Source organism: Cornus florida, unplaced genomic scaffold (genome assembly GCF_030987335.1).
Source record: "Cornus florida cultivar Cherokee Brave unplaced genomic scaffold, ASM3098733v1 CherokeeBrave_3.0.0_Hap2_Chr04, whole genome shotgun sequence".
NCBI classification, from domain to species: Eukaryota; Viridiplantae; Streptophyta; class Magnoliopsida; order Cornales; family Cornaceae; genus Cornus; species Cornus florida.
In genome coordinates, this window is record NW_026775574.1 from 80,816,684 (window position 1) to 80,835,076 (window position 18,393).

General features: G+C 38.5%; 1 non-coding gene across 1 annotated transcript; it reads right to left on the bottom strand.

The window, feature by feature from the left end:
- Positions 1-5,612: 5,612 nt before the first annotated feature.
- LOC132305864 (small nucleolar RNA R71) lies at positions 5,613-5,719 on the bottom strand. Its single transcript, XR_009481723.1, has one exon. It is a non-coding gene; the product is annotated as a small nucleolar RNA R71 (small nucleolar RNA).
- Positions 5,720-18,393: the final 12,674 nt, after the last annotated feature.

Here is an 18,393-nt window from a genome sequence, read left to right on the forward strand (position 1 = left end):
ATATATATATATATATATATATATATATATAATATATTTAATATTTTTAAGACTCTTATTACTTTGCTGGTCCGTTAATATATTAATATTTCTTATTTAGTAATTTAAAAGTTAAGTCAACTTAATTACCAGCCCAATTTGAATACATTCGGCTGATTTTATTTTATTTATTATTATTTTTTTACTACATAATAAAAGTGGCATAACCGGACCTACCCTTATTGTACTCCACAATTGAACGGAGTATATGCAACAGAGTCGATATTTTACCCACCAAAATAAGAACGAAAATAATATAACAATTATAAATCTGTTTTGAAATAGATTAAGTTGTCACCTATAGAGAGGACCAAGCTATATCATGAGTGACCTAGCTAAGAGAATAATTGATTTGGATTTCATATTATATTAGTGACCAAGCCCCTTAATTTCCGTGGTGATTCAATATTCAAATTCACCAAGGACAAGAAAGAAAAAATAATAATTCAGTAAGTCACCCAGTTGGACCGTTCAACTGTTCAAGCCAGCCATGTACTCGAAGGCAACAAAAGAAATCATACTCAATAGACCACCTAATTGGGATCTATACAATTAGGTCCAAATATACAAGTAATTAATGTTGGTTTTTGCATTGATTGTCGGTGGAAAACATTAATTAAGCAAAAGATGGTCTGTTCCATTAGCTGTCACGCACTTTCCTTCCCTGGATTCTCTCACTTTGAGATCCAAATGAGCATAATGACTCAGTTGTGACTCGAATAACACTTGTTTAATTATTGCTGTGTTACTGGGGACTCAACTGACTTTCATCTCGGGTCTGTCTAAATTATTAAATTCTAATCGAAAAATATAAGTCTAGTTTGATGTTGTATGATAGTAATTAAATTTTTTATACTTTTTGTGAGTTAAGTAGCTTGTTCTGTGGCCTCAGAATCATTTTTTTATCCTAAATAAAAAAAAAAAATTTAACGTCCCACTTAACTATGATTTACACGGGTAATTATATTTGTTATTAATTATAAAAAATAAATAAAATTAAAGCCTCTTAAAATAGTACACGTTGTAATGGAGAAAGAAAAAAAAAAAAAAATTTCTAGTTTTGATTCTCACAAGGCCTAAAAATAACTAAGCTTAAATAATATGTATGATTTGTGAGTAATTACACATACAGTATTCGGAGTTTACAAATCATTCAAAAATTCAAAGCAATTAATGTATGATTTGATTCTTTGTTACAAAAATAATAAGAAATAAATAAATGAACACCATCTCCATGTATCAACATTGTGCTTTTGTTTTTGTTTTAATTATTATTTTTTAAATAAAGTATTATTCTAGTTTTAGGATTTGTATGAACATAAAGCTATATATATATATATGTATATATATATTTGATGACAATTGGACTAATCTATCGTTACATGACATACATTTTTATCTATTAATTTATTCTACTGGTATGAGGGCATTACAGTCATTTTAAGTCTCTAGTGGAGTATTTGCACTGACCGGAGCTTTAAACTTACACAGAGACTTTTTTGAGAAAAGCAAAAGAAATAAAACAAACCGCATATTTAGTCCCTAATGTCACAGACTTGAACCTTTCAAAGCTCTCGTACGGCCTTAGACACTTTTAAGCCCCCTTGAAGCGCTAAGTCAGCCTACCCGAGTGTGTTAGCTTAGTGAAGACTAAGGTTAGATAAGTGTTTTGCTTACTTGGGTGTGTAGGAAGAGGTTAGGCAAGTGAGTAAGAGAGTTTGGGAATGTATAGAATTTGTATTACTTGAGAGGAGAGATTACAACTTGGTTGCTTGGTGAGGAGCAAATGAACTCTCACCTCCTATTTATAGCCTTTGGCCCTTACAAGAACATTCTAAATGTATACAAATGTGTGACCTAGATTGAGTGTCTAAAATCCTCCAAGGAAATATCTACACAATTCTAGAACTATATACAATGTTCAAGACAAGTCTAGAGAATTCTAGAGAATTCTATACAACTCTATACAAGTCTAGAAAAGACTAGACAACTCCACACTAATCTAGAGAATTCCGGAAAGTTCCATACTTATGTACAGAAGTCTATAAAGCTCCGGTCTATGCAGGCTCCATGTCATCGTCTGCTGGGTGTCTGCGTGGCGTAGCCTCTTAGTTGCGGGGCGTGACATTCTCCCCCACCTAAGCTCGCGACGCCCTCGTCGCGTCTTCTTGCTTGAACCGCTGGATATGCTCCGCGAACTGCCAATGTGTATCTTCATGTTCCCAGCTCACCTCGCTATCTAGCAGGTTCTTCCATTTCACTAAGTACTCTGTATACTTAGGCACACCTTTCCTGCTCATCGCACGATCCGCAAGGATGCATTCAACTTCCTTGTCAAAAGATATGACAACAGCCGTGGGTGCCCTATGCGATATGCCCCGAGTAAGGTCTTCCGTGTCTTCACGATAAGGCTTGAGCATGCTGACATGGAAGACTGGATGTATCTTCAACTTGGGTGGTGATGAGCGCTAAAAAGTGCGTATTTAAGCCCCTTAAGCTTAGGCATTCTAGTACCTTTATCTATCTTACTTTACCGTTTTATATTGATTTCATATTATTTCCATTTTTAGGCATTTATTCCGAAAATAAGCTTACTCAGCCAAATAAGAGCTTAATTGAAGCAATTCTGTGATTAAACAAAGAAATGAGCAAAATGGAGAAAGAAAGAAGCAAATGAAGCCAAAGGTGGGAAGCAGCAAAGTTCGATCGATTCAAGTCCAAGGTTCGATCGATCGAACAATGATCGATCTCAGCACTTCAAGATAGATCCAAGCCTTGACCCAAAAGCATAAAGTTCAAAAGTTCGATCGATCCAACACTACCCTTCGATCGATCGAACACTTTTGTCCTTATTCAAATGATTGATCCTATCCACAACTGTACCACCCACTAACCACTTTTGTCCTTTTCCCAAAAATATCTCCTAAAATATTTCGGATTTGTCTTTTCCCAAAAAGCTCAACCAGTTCGATCGATCCAGCCTAAGTTCGATGGATCTCAGCCAGTTCGATCGATCCAAGTCCAAGGTTCGATCGATCGAATTTTCTCCAATGCGAAAAAGTTAAATTTCCATCTCATTGAAAGTTGTCCTTTATCCAATCATTAGGGAATATTGTGTGCACGACTCCAGCTCATTTTGGGTGTCATTTGACCTACCTATATAAGGATAAGGATTGTTTTTTACAAAGGAGAGCCAATATCATTTTCATATCATCTATTGGAGAGCAAGCTTAGAGGAGGAGGAGGCTAGAGATACCATTGGAGTTCTTCATCAACAAAGAGCAGATTTCTTCCATGAAGTTAGCTCTTGAGGGTTGGAGCAACATCACCATGAGTGGCTAGACATCCTCTTGGGGCTAGAGTTATCCCCAAGCATGCTTTTTATATCTTAATCTTGTGTATTATTGAGGGACTAGTGTTGTAATTAATGTTTTGACACTTTTACATATATAGATCTTGTTTATTCAATGATTTATATGGTTTAATGTTTCCAATTGATCATTTCATTCTATTCATATATCTATGTATGCTAGAATAGATGTTCATGTGCTTGTCTCTAGATTTTGTGATATTGATGCATGTCTATGTGTATTGATGCTATAGATTTAGAAATTGTCAAAACGTAGTGCTTAAAGGAATGCTCTTGTGATTCTCTTGATGGTTCATACTTATTCCTTGATGGATTGTGCCTCTCCCCTAATTTATTTTCATGCTAGTAGTGTAGATGTAGTGTAGTTGTAGTGTAGTGTTAAATGGAAGGACAATCCATGCTTGTTGTTTGATGAACCAAGCTTTTGAATGTAAGTAGCATATGTCTCTATCCTTGTGTTATATTTGGATTGTGAGCTTAATGAAAGGATTAATAACTTGTTTTGATCTATTGTGCCTTTCACATGTTGTTTAGACAATATATGCTTCATTGCTTAGATATATTGTGCCTTTCATATGATGTTTAAACAATACATGCTTAACTAGTCATCCTTGCTTATTGAATCAACCACACACACACACACACCAATATTGCAACACACCATTTGCCCTCATTAGTCACTTATCAATGGTATAGAAATGCATTGCTTGGTGGTGATCTTTAAACCCCAAGATCTCTCTCTCTATTACTTACTCTTAATTGCATTCTTTTGTTATCACTTAGTTTAATTTAGTTGTTCTTTAATTAACCAACCAACCAATTATTTGATCACTCGACCTACTAGCCCTAATAACGATTCCACGACATTGCTCGATCCCCACAATCCCTTGGGACGATCCCTACTCACCCTAGCTATATTTATAGTAAAAGGTAATAATGGCTTCTATAAATGTAAAACTCTTGGCCTTCGCCTTAATGCACACTTTTAAGCTTATGGTAAGACGACGACAATAGTTTTTGGCGCCGTTGCCGGGGATTGATTTGATTTGATTTAGCAACGTCGGATTTGTGGAATCAATTAGGATTAGTACTCTTTTGATCGTGTCTTTACGTTTTTTTTTTTTTTTTTTAGTTACTTATTGTGTTGTTCTTACTTAACTAGGTGCATTGTTGGAGAGGAAGCAAGCAAAGGAGCATTAAAGCAAGCAAAGAAAGTAAAAAGCTAAAATTTAAAAAAATTTTGCTAAGCCAAGCTTTAAATTTGGAGTTGAAGTGCTAAAGGACCTTTGTGAGACTTTCCTTACTCAATCCCTTAGTTAAATCGTCGGCCCGCGTGGAGGCTTATTTTTAATTGTTCTTGTATCATTATTGTTAAGGCATGTGAGTATGAATTAAGTGTTTATGGAAGAAGTCTAATTGCATTGTTGTGAAGGCATAGTGTTTGTCATTCTTTATGTTTGTTGTGTTTTGCATTGTGCATGCATCGACGTCGTTCATTGAGACCCACTCTTGTCCCTCTTGATTTGCATCTTGAATCCATCGTTAGAAATCCTAGGGGAAGAGGACGTTCAAATATAACCAATCTATCAATGGATAACCATAACAATGATCATGTTGAGGACCTTGGTCACATAGACCAACAAGGTATCCTTCATCCCAATGTGCACAATGAGAACATACAAGTACTATTAGGCATGCCTAGGCTATTCATTCACCAACCACCACAACAACAAGGCCAAGTTCCATGTGGAGTGCCAAGGCCAATGTATGCTCCACAACCTCCCATATTCAACCAAGGAGTTCAAAACTAAGGTGTTCATGTTGCACCTCAAGTAGCAAATCCACCTCTTGCTTTAAGAGACCATTATGTGCCTAACGAGTATAATGCACCTACATGCATCCAATTGCCTCCATTTAGAGCACATCATTATGAAATTAAGCCACAAACTATTCAAATGCTTCCTAACTATTATAGACTTCCAAGTGAAGAACCTTACAAGCATTTGGATGAGTTTCTTGAAGTAGTTCCACCGTAAAATATACGGACATGCCGGAAGAGGTTTTAAGACTCAAACTTCTTCCATTCACCTTAAAAGACAAGGCAAAGTATTGGTTTAACAATCTTAGGCCTTTTTCAATCACTTCTTGGGCAGAAATGCAACAAGAGTTGTTGAAGAAGTACTATCCGGTTTCAAAGACCAATGTCATGAGAACCTCAATTCGAGAGTTTTCACATGGGGATGGAGAAACGTTTCATGAGGCATGGGAACGCTTCAATGAATTGCTTAAGAAGTGTCCACATCATAACATGCCCAAATGACAATTAGTTCAATATGTCTTTGAGAGTTTATCGGACAACTATAAGGGTATGGTTGATGCTTCCATGGGTGGCTCATACATTAATAGGCATGAGGATAACGTGTGGCGTCTTTATGAGAGCATGAGTGAAAATTCTTTGCATAGAACACTATCATCCAAGAATGGTAGAAATTCACAAGGTAGGAAGAGTGTTGGCTTACATCAAGTCGATCATTCAAATGAAATAGCCGCCGAAATGAAGTCTTTATCTCAAAGGTTTGATCAATTTTTTATTAACCAAAACTCGGCGAACCAAGTATCTTCCCTCCCTAACCATTCTCATCGTGCATCAAATGAAACATGTATGACTTATTCTAGTGTTCTTCATTCTACTTCTCATTGTTCTCACAGACAAGTGCAAAATGAACCTAATGAATAAGTCAATGCAGCTTTTGTGAACTAAGGGAACAATCCTTATGATACTCACTATAATCCAAGTTCGAGGAATCATCCGAATTTCTTTTGAAAAAACCAAGAAGAGGGCTCAAACCCTTCCCAAGGCGGTTTTTAAGGGAAGTACATTTCACCTCCACTTCAAAACCAAGGATCCTAAGGTTATAGACCTTATCAATCACAAGGGAATCAATTTGCTAATTCTTATTTTCCCAATCAATCTTATTCCCAAGGTAATACTAGAAGTCCCGCCTTTGAAGAAAAAGTTTTAAATGCTTTGGGCACTTTAGAGGCTAACACTCAATTGTTTCATTTTCACTCTCAATCTATTGTGAAGCTAGAAACCTAAGTGGGGCAAATAGCAAGCACTCTCAATGTAAGAGAGAAGGGAAAGATGCCTATTAATGCCCCACCTAAGCAACAATGTGTTGTGGAAACCCATTCCTCATCGAAAGGCCACACCATTGAACATGTTAATGCGGTGACTACCTTCCGGAGTGATAGGATTGTGGACAATCAAGTAGAAATGTCCAATGAAGAGAGTGAACCAGTGCAACCTTAAGTTATGTGATACCCCTCAGATCCGAGACACGGGTTGATCAGGCCTAGGCCTAAACCCGAGGGATATCGAACAATTAAAGTATTTTATAACGAACACGGAATATAAAGTGAAATACAAAACACCTTAGAGACACTTGAACCTGGAGTGCTCTGATACCAACTATGATACACCTCGGATCCGAGACACGGGTTGATCAGGCCCAAACTCAAACCCGAGGGAAATATCAAACAAGCAATATGTAATTGAACACAAAATATAAGAGGAAATAAAAATAAAAATAATAAGCTGAAAGAATGCTAATTGAAAATCCGTAAAATATAATTATTGAAATCCAATACTCCAAAACTCCATAAGGTTAACAACTCGGGAATCCATCCGGTGGACCCCTTATTAAAAATCCCAATAGAAACTAACAAAAAAGAAATAAAATCTAAAGCTAAACATAGAAAGAATTCCTACATAGTCAGATGAATGAATGTCTATATCTGCACTGCATGTCCAAGCTTTAACTGTGGGCCTAACCCACTCCTTTATTTTTTCGGGTGTTCGTCAGTTCCAGGGCTAGAGCTTGGACGTGTAGTGCAGATACAGACATTCATTCCTCTAACTACGTAGGAATTCTTTCTATGTTTAGCTTTAGATTTTATTTTTGTTATGTTAGTTTCTATTGGGATTTTTAGTAAGGGGTCCACCGGATGGATTCTCGAGTTGTTAACCTTATGGAGTTTTGGAGTATTGGATTTCAATAATTATATTTTACGGATTTTTAATTAGCATTCTTTCAGCTTATTATTTTTATTTTTATTTCCTCTTGTATTCTGTGTTCAATTACATATTGATTATTGGATATTTCCCTTGGGTTTGGGCCTGGGCCTGATCAACCCGTGTCTCGGATCCCAGGTGTATCACAAGTTGTCACCCGTCCCGTTTCACATCCCATTCCTCCTTCATTGCATACACATAACCTTGTAAATGAGAAAGTTTTGAAAAATGTGTTTGAAAAAGAAGTTTTGAAAAATGATATTGAAAAGGTTTTATTGAAAAATGATTTGAAACAAAATGATTTGAAAACTTCTTGTGTTGAAGAGAGTTCAAAAGAAAATTTTGAAAAAGTATTTGAACCAAAAGTTCCATTTCCGGATGCCTTAAAAGGATCCATTTCAAAAGACAAGCAAAAGGCAAAAACCAATGAAATTATGGAAATGTTTAGGTAAGTGAAAGTTAATCTTCCACTATTGGATGCAATCAAGCAAATTCCAGCTTATGCCAAATTCTTAAAAGACTTGTGCACCCAAAAGAAGAAGAACAAGAGCCAAGCACCAAGAAAAGTGGTTTTGACCGAGTAAGTAAGCTCAATTTTACAACATAACACTCTTCCAAAGTGTAAGGACCCCAGTTCACCCACTACATCATGCATTATTGGTGATCATATCATTAATCGGGCGCTTCTTGACTTAGGAGCAAGTGTTAACCTTCTTCCATACTCGGTTTATGTCAAATTGGGCCTAGGTGAATTGAAACCGACATCGGTAGTTTTGCAAGTTGCTAATCGATCCATTAAGAAGCCTAGGGGTATAATTGAGGATGTATTGATTAAGATTGATAAATTCTTCTTTCTCGTTGATTTCGTTGTCATTGACACGGAACTGGTCCCCAATCCTAAGAGCCAAATTCCCATTACCCTTAGCCATCCTTTCTTGGCAACCGCTAATGCCAACATCAATTGTAGGATGGGGATAATGAAGATCTTATTTGGCCACATGAAGGTGAAGTTGAATATCTTTAATCCCACACCCAATTCATTTGACAAATATGAAGGAGAGGTTAATGTTGTAGATAAATGTCACGATCTTCAATGTCAATGAAATGAGCTTTTGTGTAAGACCAAAACTTCCAAAGGATCATCTTCAACCTTGCATTCTACAGGTCTTGTTTCAAATTCTTGCTTTGAAAGGGCATAGAAGCCCAAAGGTTGTGATTGCATAGACAAAGGACCAAATATTTCTTTTGAGCTTAATCCAACAAGTTCTTTAAAGAACCATTTGTTGGGTGGAGTTCAAAGCATCTATCACCCCAACAAGGAGGGGATGCATTATAAGATCTTTAATCCGGGCTAAAAGAGCCCAATGTCTTGCTAGAGACGTTAAAGACTAGCCAAAGCATTTCGTAGGGTGTCAAAACCCTAATCCTCCCTCATTTCTATCTTTCATTTCATTTCTTGCGAAGTCTAGATACTTGTTTTTGGTTCATATGCATTGAAAGGAACTTTGGTGAGGATTGCATGAGCTTTCATGTCATTATTGAGCATTCTGTATAGTTCGATCGATCTCAAACCTGAGTTCGATCAATCGAACTCCATTCTGCATCCAACACTTAGAAAAATTTTCAACCTGCAGAAACCTGCATCCAAATCACCTCTCTGTCCTATCGTTCGAACTAACTCTTAGATCGATCAAGAGACCTTCGATCGATCCAACTTCAAAGTTCGATCGATCTCATGATTCAACACTTAGAAAAATTTTGAGCCTACATAAACCTGCATATTTCACCTCTCTGTCTCATCGATCGAAACATTCCAAAATCGATCAAGAAGTTCTTCGATCGATCCAACTTCTAAGTTCGATCGATCCAACTTTTGTGATCTATCTCACTTCTTTTTGTGATCGGTCGAACTTCACAGATCTCACACACACACTTCATTCTTCACACCTTATGTTCATGCTATCTTATATATGCCCAATGCCTGTGATATTCCACATTGGATGCATTTCATACTTACATTGTTTAGCATGTTTCCACTTGCATAGATTCATATCATATTTTTTTTGTCTATTTTTACTTGACATACATGTTTCTATATTGTGCTTAAAATTTCTTATTCTGACACTAACTTCCATTATAAGTTTTTCTTTTTCTTTTTGCAGGCCATGGTTAAAAGGAAGACCGTTGCCAACAGGCAATACAGGCCCCACCGACACATTAGACCACGGACAGAGGAGCCAGCAGAGCCTTCTCATGCACAGAGGAGCCAGCACAAGATACCCCACCTCAGTCACCATCTTATGAGGCTGAGGATGACCATATACCATCCACCTTTGCGGCTCATCCTGCATTTACTCCATTACCATCTCCACTGCATACTAGAGCTAAGCATTCACCTATACCAGTTCAGCCAGCTTATCTAGAGCGTGATAGGCCCGCGCCTAGATATGTGCATATGACGGTCGACCATGAGTCAGTGTTCGACACGGCCTTTTTCTCTCGATTGGTGCTGACCCGATCCACTTACTATGACATCATTCAGAGGGGCCTGGCAGCTATTCTTACCCCAGTCATAGAGCCGGTCTACCCGCGGCTGGTACGGTTGTTCTACCAAAACCTATGACCATCCTCGCGTACCACAGCAGAACTGGTCACTTCTGTTGATGGCTATCAGATCACCATCACAGTGGACTCGCTAGCCCGCTCTTGGCACTGCCCGCACCGCTATCCTCTAGAGCTTCAGGACACATATCCGAGGCTATACAAGCCTTCATATGCCGACATGGCAGTTTTTCTTATAGGTCACCATGCCAGTGGCGAGACCTTCGCCACTCGGACATTTCTTCCAGATGACCTTTGGTTTATCGATTCCGTGCTCTTCCGGAACATCTATATAGCGGGGCACAAAATTCAGAGGAGGGGGGATTATCTGACAGCCCTCTACGCCTTCTACACCGAGCACTGGGTGTCCATTCCCCTCGCTCATCAGGAGCGTGATGAGAAAACTTTATGACGAGTACATCAGCAAGGAGACGCCCGAAAGTGCTAAGTTTCTTCCATTCAGCCACCTTATCACCCAAATTTTAATCGACAAACGCTACCCCATCCATCCTCAGGAGCACCCCGTGAGAGGTTCATGTCACTTTCTGAAAAAGGACTGGACCAAGAGCTATAACGCCATTATTCCTAGACTGCAGGACCACGCAGTAGTGGCTGCAAAGGAGTTAAAGGAGAAGGAGGCACAGGCAGAGGCATAGGCAGAGACAACAGCAGCAGATCCCGCAACGGACGACGCACCAGTCGATCCAGCTGCCGATCATATAAATATTGACTTAAAGCACCCTGTAGACGCCGCTGAGCAGTACTCTCAAGCTGGGTCGCCTATTCACGAGCAGGAGCAGACTCAAGAGTTTTCTTCTAATTCATCTATGTCTGAGGCTCCAGATCTGACCCCCGGCTTTGGAGTACGCCTGTAGACTCTTGAGGACGCTGTTATTGCCATACGAGCTGATCTCACAGCACACAGAGCTGATTTTGCTGCCTTCTGCATGGATGTCGCGACTATGTTCTGAGATCTATCCAGAGATATCCACGGAGCTTGACCTGCCCGTCCTACATCATATGTGACGACTCTGGATTTTTCAACCCAGTGTGTCCTGTGATGACCCAAAATGGATCCAAAATGCGGAAGCAAAAGATAAAACAATGGTCTCTAGAGATACAACACTCCTCTAAGACACCAATGTGACCCTCAACGAGGTCACAAAACCCAAAGGAAGAAAATACGGAAGCAACGTTTCAAAAACAGAAAAGAATGAACCTAGGGTCAAAATGGTCATTCCACCCTGAAATGGGTGCCACCGTGCACACCATTGGAAAGACAACGAAAAATTAATAAAGATAGACTCAAGAATCACTTGATTCAGGGTCCGGACGGCAAAGATATCAAGTTCTGAAGTCGAAGGAAGAAATACCCTATCCCGGTTCGAACAAAAAACAGACACTACCTTACTAAAACTTGAATAACCTAAGGCACAAGAAGAATCTGAAGCTCTAATTAGTTCCATTGGAAAGCTTATTTCGACGCGATCAATTTAGACTCAAGAACGGACCAATTCGGAGTTAAAACGAAAAAGTTATGATGATTTGAAGTCGGAGGTGCAGTGCTGAACCAAGACACACACACCCATGAACAGTACTTCGAGCGCTCGAACAAGGACTTCGAGCGCTCAAAATTTGCCCTAAGAAATCTGCGCAAAGTTCGAGCGCTCGAACTCCCTATTTAGAGCGCTCGAACTCCTGTAGGCTGCGCTTGAAATGCAATTTTGAGGACTTTCTGGACTTTTTTGAGAAAAACACAAAGAAGAAACTACCCTCAAAATCATGTTTCCTAGCCAACCATACCAAAAGAAAACTTTATTTTTCAATTAAAAACCCCAAAATGCCCTTATGCTCAGTTTAGGCTCAAAACGGCAAAAAATGTAAGTTTGCACTAAACATACTTTTGACCCCAAATACACTTCTAGGCTGAAACAAATATGCACGCAAACGTAATAAATGATTTTGAGCGCGTGGGAATGGTCTGCGGCTCCCGGAAATGGTCAAGTCAAAATCCGACCCCCCGACGGCCAAAAAGGCGAAAATGAAAATGAAATGGAAATTTTGAAAACCAAAATTAGCAAATGATTGGAAATTACCATTTGGCCCTTGGCCACACTTCAGACATGATTAATGAAATCCTATGAAAGAGTAAAAATGGATTTCCCACACCCGATGCAAACATAATGAGACAATAACTTAACATTTTTTAACATTTTCATAATATTTCATGAAGTTAAAACTACTTAGGATACAATTACATGTCATTGGCCTCCGGCTTCATCTCATACATGTCAAATATATTGTAAGGAGTGCACTCATGTACACACTACATGTTTAAATTCAAATATACATATTTTGACATATAAGGCAAATGGCTTTCCAAGCCAACCTTTACAAGAAATGAAAATCTTCAAGTCCACCAATCATCCAAGCATGACGAGAATAACAACCTTGATTCTTGTACCTGAAATATGCCCCAGTATCGTAGGGGTGAGTAACATAAAGTTACTCATAGGAAATGGGCATGCATCGACTTACGTTTTACAAGTTTGCATGATTTAGTTATTGTGGTTCATTCCACCTAACGTCTATGTCAAATGTGAGACTCAAGGAGCATCCTAGCTACCTAGGATCATTTCTAGCATCAATCACCTCATTCATGCAATTTTAGCAACATAGGGTCATGCTTACACAAAGCAACAAAATAGGAGCATGCTTACACAAAACCCAACATATAGATTCTCAAGGTAATCAACTTGAAGTCTAAAATGCAACATCAACTAAATATAACAATTTAGCATAATTAGAATATCTAATACCACACATCAAGACATAGGTTCTCTAGGTTATCAACTAGAAATCTAAAAGTGTGAAATCAACTAAATATATCAATTTAGTATGGATGTACTTAACAACATCAAAATGATTCATTAAAATCATATACATGGATGTACTTAACAACATCAAAATCGCCAATAACTAAAACCATAAGTTACAATATAAACATGATTGTTAACTTGGAATTGAATGCGAAAACAAATAATGGAAGACTTGGACATCTACGCTCGGAATTCTGCCGAGACCTCAATGGTTATTCCGGGCACTAACCCGCAGGGAAGACCACCCTAAGTGCGCACTATCTCAATGACTTAGAGGACTCACGTCCCCGTACTAGAGCCAAACCCTAGCCATCTCAACTCAACAATGTTCCAAGATTCCAAAATTAAACCAAATAATTTCACAACTTATACATAACTTATATAATGCATGAAAACACCTTCCATGCATAAGTAGGTTGAAACCACACAATCCATGCCTTAGAGTTTTAATTCTAAAATGACATACATAATGTCAATTATAAAGTGTGCAATTCACTACACATGGCATCAATATATTCTATAAAGAAAACATGTTCTCATGAATATAAATATAACAACAAAGTTGTCCAATGCTCAAAACACAATCAAGTGAATACATAACAAGTTCAAGTCCATGATTTGAATATAGAAACAACTTCTAAAATACCAATAGATCCATGGAGTTATTAGATAGAATTTAATTAAACAAGGTGATTAAATTCTCTAGATTTCAAATAACCTCAAATTAATATATGTTAAGCAATATATCATGGTCTTTACATATATCAAATCAAAAGTGCAAGATAAGCAAGATATCATCAAATAGAATTTAATTAATTTAAATCAATTAAATCTTTAGATTTCAAAAGTTGTCCAAATGATCTCAAATTAATTTATATCAAGCACTAAGTCATGGTCATACCATATATCAAGTTTAAGATAGATTACAAGCAAAACACAATTTACTAGAATTTAAACCAAATTAAATCCATTTAATCTCTAGATTTGAAAACTCATCTAAATCAACCCAAATTAATATATATCAAAGATCAACTCATGGCCATGCCATTTACCAAGTCTAAAATGAGTTATAAGCAAACTACCATTAATCATAATTTCTTAAATTAATACACCAAATGCATACAAGTTGTATAAGCATCAAAAACATGCAAGACAACAAACATATAACCCTATAACATTCCCTACCTCACTAGAGAAGTGTCTCTCTAGAATCCAAGGCAAAATTAACACAAAATGGCGAACCCTTCTAGGGTTATGAAGAGGAAGATGAGGGGAACAAAATGTATTCCCAAGTTCAAGCTTGGAAATCAATGGAAGGCTCTCAAAAATCAAGGTCAAAGCTTAAGGCTTTAGGCTCCATCCGTGGAGGCTAGGGTTTTCTTTACAAAAGAGGGAGGAAATAAAAAATGATAAAGATGAAATGTGAGTGGAGGGGATAGAGATCCTCCACTCACTATGTGCTCTTACACTACCTCTCACACACACACTAATGCAAGATCAAATTGTGAGCCTACACTTGTCACAAATCCAAGGCTCCATCCTAGGTTAAATCTCAAGCCTACACTTGTCAACCATCCAAGCCAACAAGTGCACCAATCCTAGGCCAACAAGTGGTTAAATCTCCACCCTCCACATGTCCTCATCCAAGGCCTCAAAGTGTTTCCACACACATGTCAATAAGTGGACCAATGAGAGTGTGACACTTGTCACACTTTCTAAAAATTGCAAAAAAATCCTTCTTAAAAATATCTTCCAAATTAAATTGAAAAATGGTCCCTAAGATAAAAAATAATTACTTTACAATAATTACACAAACCCCTAAAGTTTAGAAAATTACATAATAGTCATGCATCTATACCCTTTACAGGAAAAGTAAGCACTTAGCATGCTTTTCTACAAAAGTGAAAATACACATAGTATGGAATTTAAATATCGTGGAAGCATGCAAAACCGGAATCAAATTCGAATACGAAAAGTGAGGTTATGCCAACAAAGTGACAACCGAGAAAAAGACGAAAGTAAATAGTGTCACAAAAGTGAAAATGTGAAAATGACTCGGTCCTCAAAGAAAGTCGTCAATCCACCGAAAAGAGTCTCAGAAACCATTCCCGAGTACTCAAGATGACACTAAGTGCCGAGAAACTGAACTCAGAAAGGAAAAGATCAACGGAAAAAAAATATCCGTGAAAATCTGAGAAAAGGAAAGGTAGGAAAATGACCGGGTCATTACAACCTTCCCACCTTAAAAGGATTTCGTCCCCGAGATCCAGCCCCAACCAACAAAAGGCGAAACCAGGAAAACCACAGAGTACATCTCCGAGTATCCCACATAACACGCTATACCAGCGACCTCAAAGTTGAAAGGAACCCCACAACCCAGTGTCATTTGCACCCACGTGCTTATGACAAGACAACCTCTCAAAGGAAAAGTGACTACATGGCCACACAACAAGTCAAAGGTCACACATAGAACCCAAGGTCAAACAAAGGAACGGAAGACCACAACCGTAAGCATACCTCCTGATGAACTATCGTACGGATCTGAAAACAACCACCAAAAGAACTCCAAGATATCTACGTATCAAATCAAGGTACAGAACAAACACAACGTGGCAGTACGAATAGTGACCAAAACCCGCCCACAATGCACTCAAATGTGTGGTAGCAATGACAGTACCTAGTTCCCGCCCACACTTACTCGTCAGTAAGGTAACATCGACGGCAACTAGTACTCACCCACAACACACAACTTTGTACGGTAGCATGACAGTATAAGGCACTAATTCATAACCTGCCCCCCAGTAGGTCTACCCAAGAAACCTCCCGATACAAATGACATCAATGTCAAAAAAATGATCATTGCCAAAAGCACTACGGAGACCAACATTTTGTGAGAGTTGAGATATGGTCCAAAGATGTCCAATCGGACCATTCTAGCCAATCCCAAAACTCTGACAACAATGCAATAGGTACAGCTATGCTTAAGGCCCCAAACCCTCAACACAGCAAAACTAACATCTCTAATGTCTCAAAATACCCCTATTAACAACATTAATCAGGAATCCAAAATCTGACAAGCAAGTCAATGCCTACAGAAATCAAAACAAACCTCACAATAAGACATTTCATCGAAAGTCCTTCATATCTCCCTGAAACAGATCAACTACAAGACTACACTGTAATCAAACATCAGATCCGCATCCCTATCATGGATAACTAAATCCTCCAAATACAAATCCACCAAGTGGCACATACATCAGAATGCCAACAACCAAGGTCACAAAATGAATCTATCAAAACCGTACTTGGAAACACCAAGTTAAATCAAAATTCCTCAATTTTTGTTTCACAACCAATCATCAGAACTACGATTCCTCAAAGCTACGCCTAGCCGTAACTAGGACGAGAAAACTCCCTAGACAAGCCATATCCAACAACGATCTTTCAAAACTCTTCTAAGAGTCAACCACATCAAGATCTCCAAAACTGAAACAAGTCTCCAAAAGACATTCCTAAATAGCGTCAAACTCACACAATGAGTCAACCATATCCCCAATCAAATGGACACAAGTCCCCTTAAAATGATCTCACACCAATCCACTCACACTGAGCACCATAACCCGTCAGCAATCACGGCAAAACTCCCCAAGGGAAGACACGAAAGAAAATGAACCACCAGTCCTAAGAAGAACAACACCACGACTCCATTTCTGAAATGAAAGACAGAAAGGTTAAAGACTTCACCCCCTACATGGAGGTAAGTCGACCAAAACCCATCAAATCCTCACCAAGGACTCAAGACAACGATAGTGATCCTCACGGACCAACCAACCCCAAAGCTGTGCACACTGCAACGAAGAGAAGAGACTCACTCCTTGTGAAGTCCCTAACACGAACCAACACAAAACCCTCGTGGAAACCCGCATACACACTATGTGCGACCGAGGGAAACGAATGGGGAAAACCAAACCTGGAAGTTATGCATATGACAAGGAAATGCAACTATCAAGAAATAAATCTACTCACATAGATAAAAATCAAGGTTACATGCAACACGTCTCCATGTAAACACAAAATCATGTCACTAAAGCGCAATAACAATATGGCATCTCTAAGCATATAAAGAAGGCATGCTAATGCCACACAACAAGAAGGCAAATGTGGATACACTTCCACCTACTCATGCATCACAATAACATAAATCATACTACTAACATGGTAGTAAACGAAACTGCAGAAGAACAAAAATGATGCAACAATGAACCCTATGGACACCGTGTCTTAGAGTGTCTAGGTAAAAAGAAGGACAACTCCTAGCCATAAATTGCCTCCAAAACCAATGCGACAACAACCTGTCTCAAAACAAACATGAGCCTTTACCACAATGGTAAGACTCCAACAATCCAACTCCGAATCTAGAGGTGACACTATACATGACACTAACAATGCAATGCTCTCACCAACCCAAAATATCAATCAATCGACTCGATCCCAAAAACATCACCACACAAAGAGAACTCAAACAAAATGGTTACTTTAGCCGTACAATCAGACAACTAATTCAATCTCCAAAATCGTCCTCAAAACGACCATCAATCACCATCTCAACACCAGACGCCCAAAACAAAACTTACATCATCTCCAACCAAAAGGACAACGCCTATCACAATAAAACCAACATTGATTCTATCCGAACTGCACTTGTAGCTAGCCAGTACGATAGCATGACAGTGTTATGCACCCGCCCACAACGTACCCGCCCACAAAAATTGCAATATCAGAGGAACCTTCCAAAATAATTAAGGATCCTAAGAGGTCCATGACCTCATCATGGTGCAAAACCAATAATCCAGCACCAAGGCAACGCCAAAGGACTCACCTCACGAGAGCCTAAACAAAAGGTGTCTCACCACCTACCTCAAACTAATGCTAGGTCGACAACAACCTATACTACCATAAAACCATGTGGACAATCACCAACAACTTCAAGGAAGAATGCCAAAATGAAACCAAATGCACCAACCATCGTACTAAGTGAAAACTCACCAAACGACTCAAGCTCAACTCAAACATCCAATGACTAATCCCAAGTCCTGCCAAATATGCAACACAACAATGCATATACAATTCTAATCTAGCACACATCATATGTCATGCTCTTTACACTAGAATAAAATCATGCTTAAACAAACGGCATACTACATATACCACATAAGCACATAAGCATATAAACATGTTATCAAACCAAAACATGTTATCATGAAGCATATAAACATATAGAGTATGGCAACATAAGCATGATATGCACCAAAACCCGTCGTCCAAGGTATTCAAACCTAGGAGCTCTGATACCACCTGTGACGACTCTGGATTTTTCAACCCAGTCAGTGTGTCCTGTGATGACCCAAAACGGATCCAAAATGCGGAAG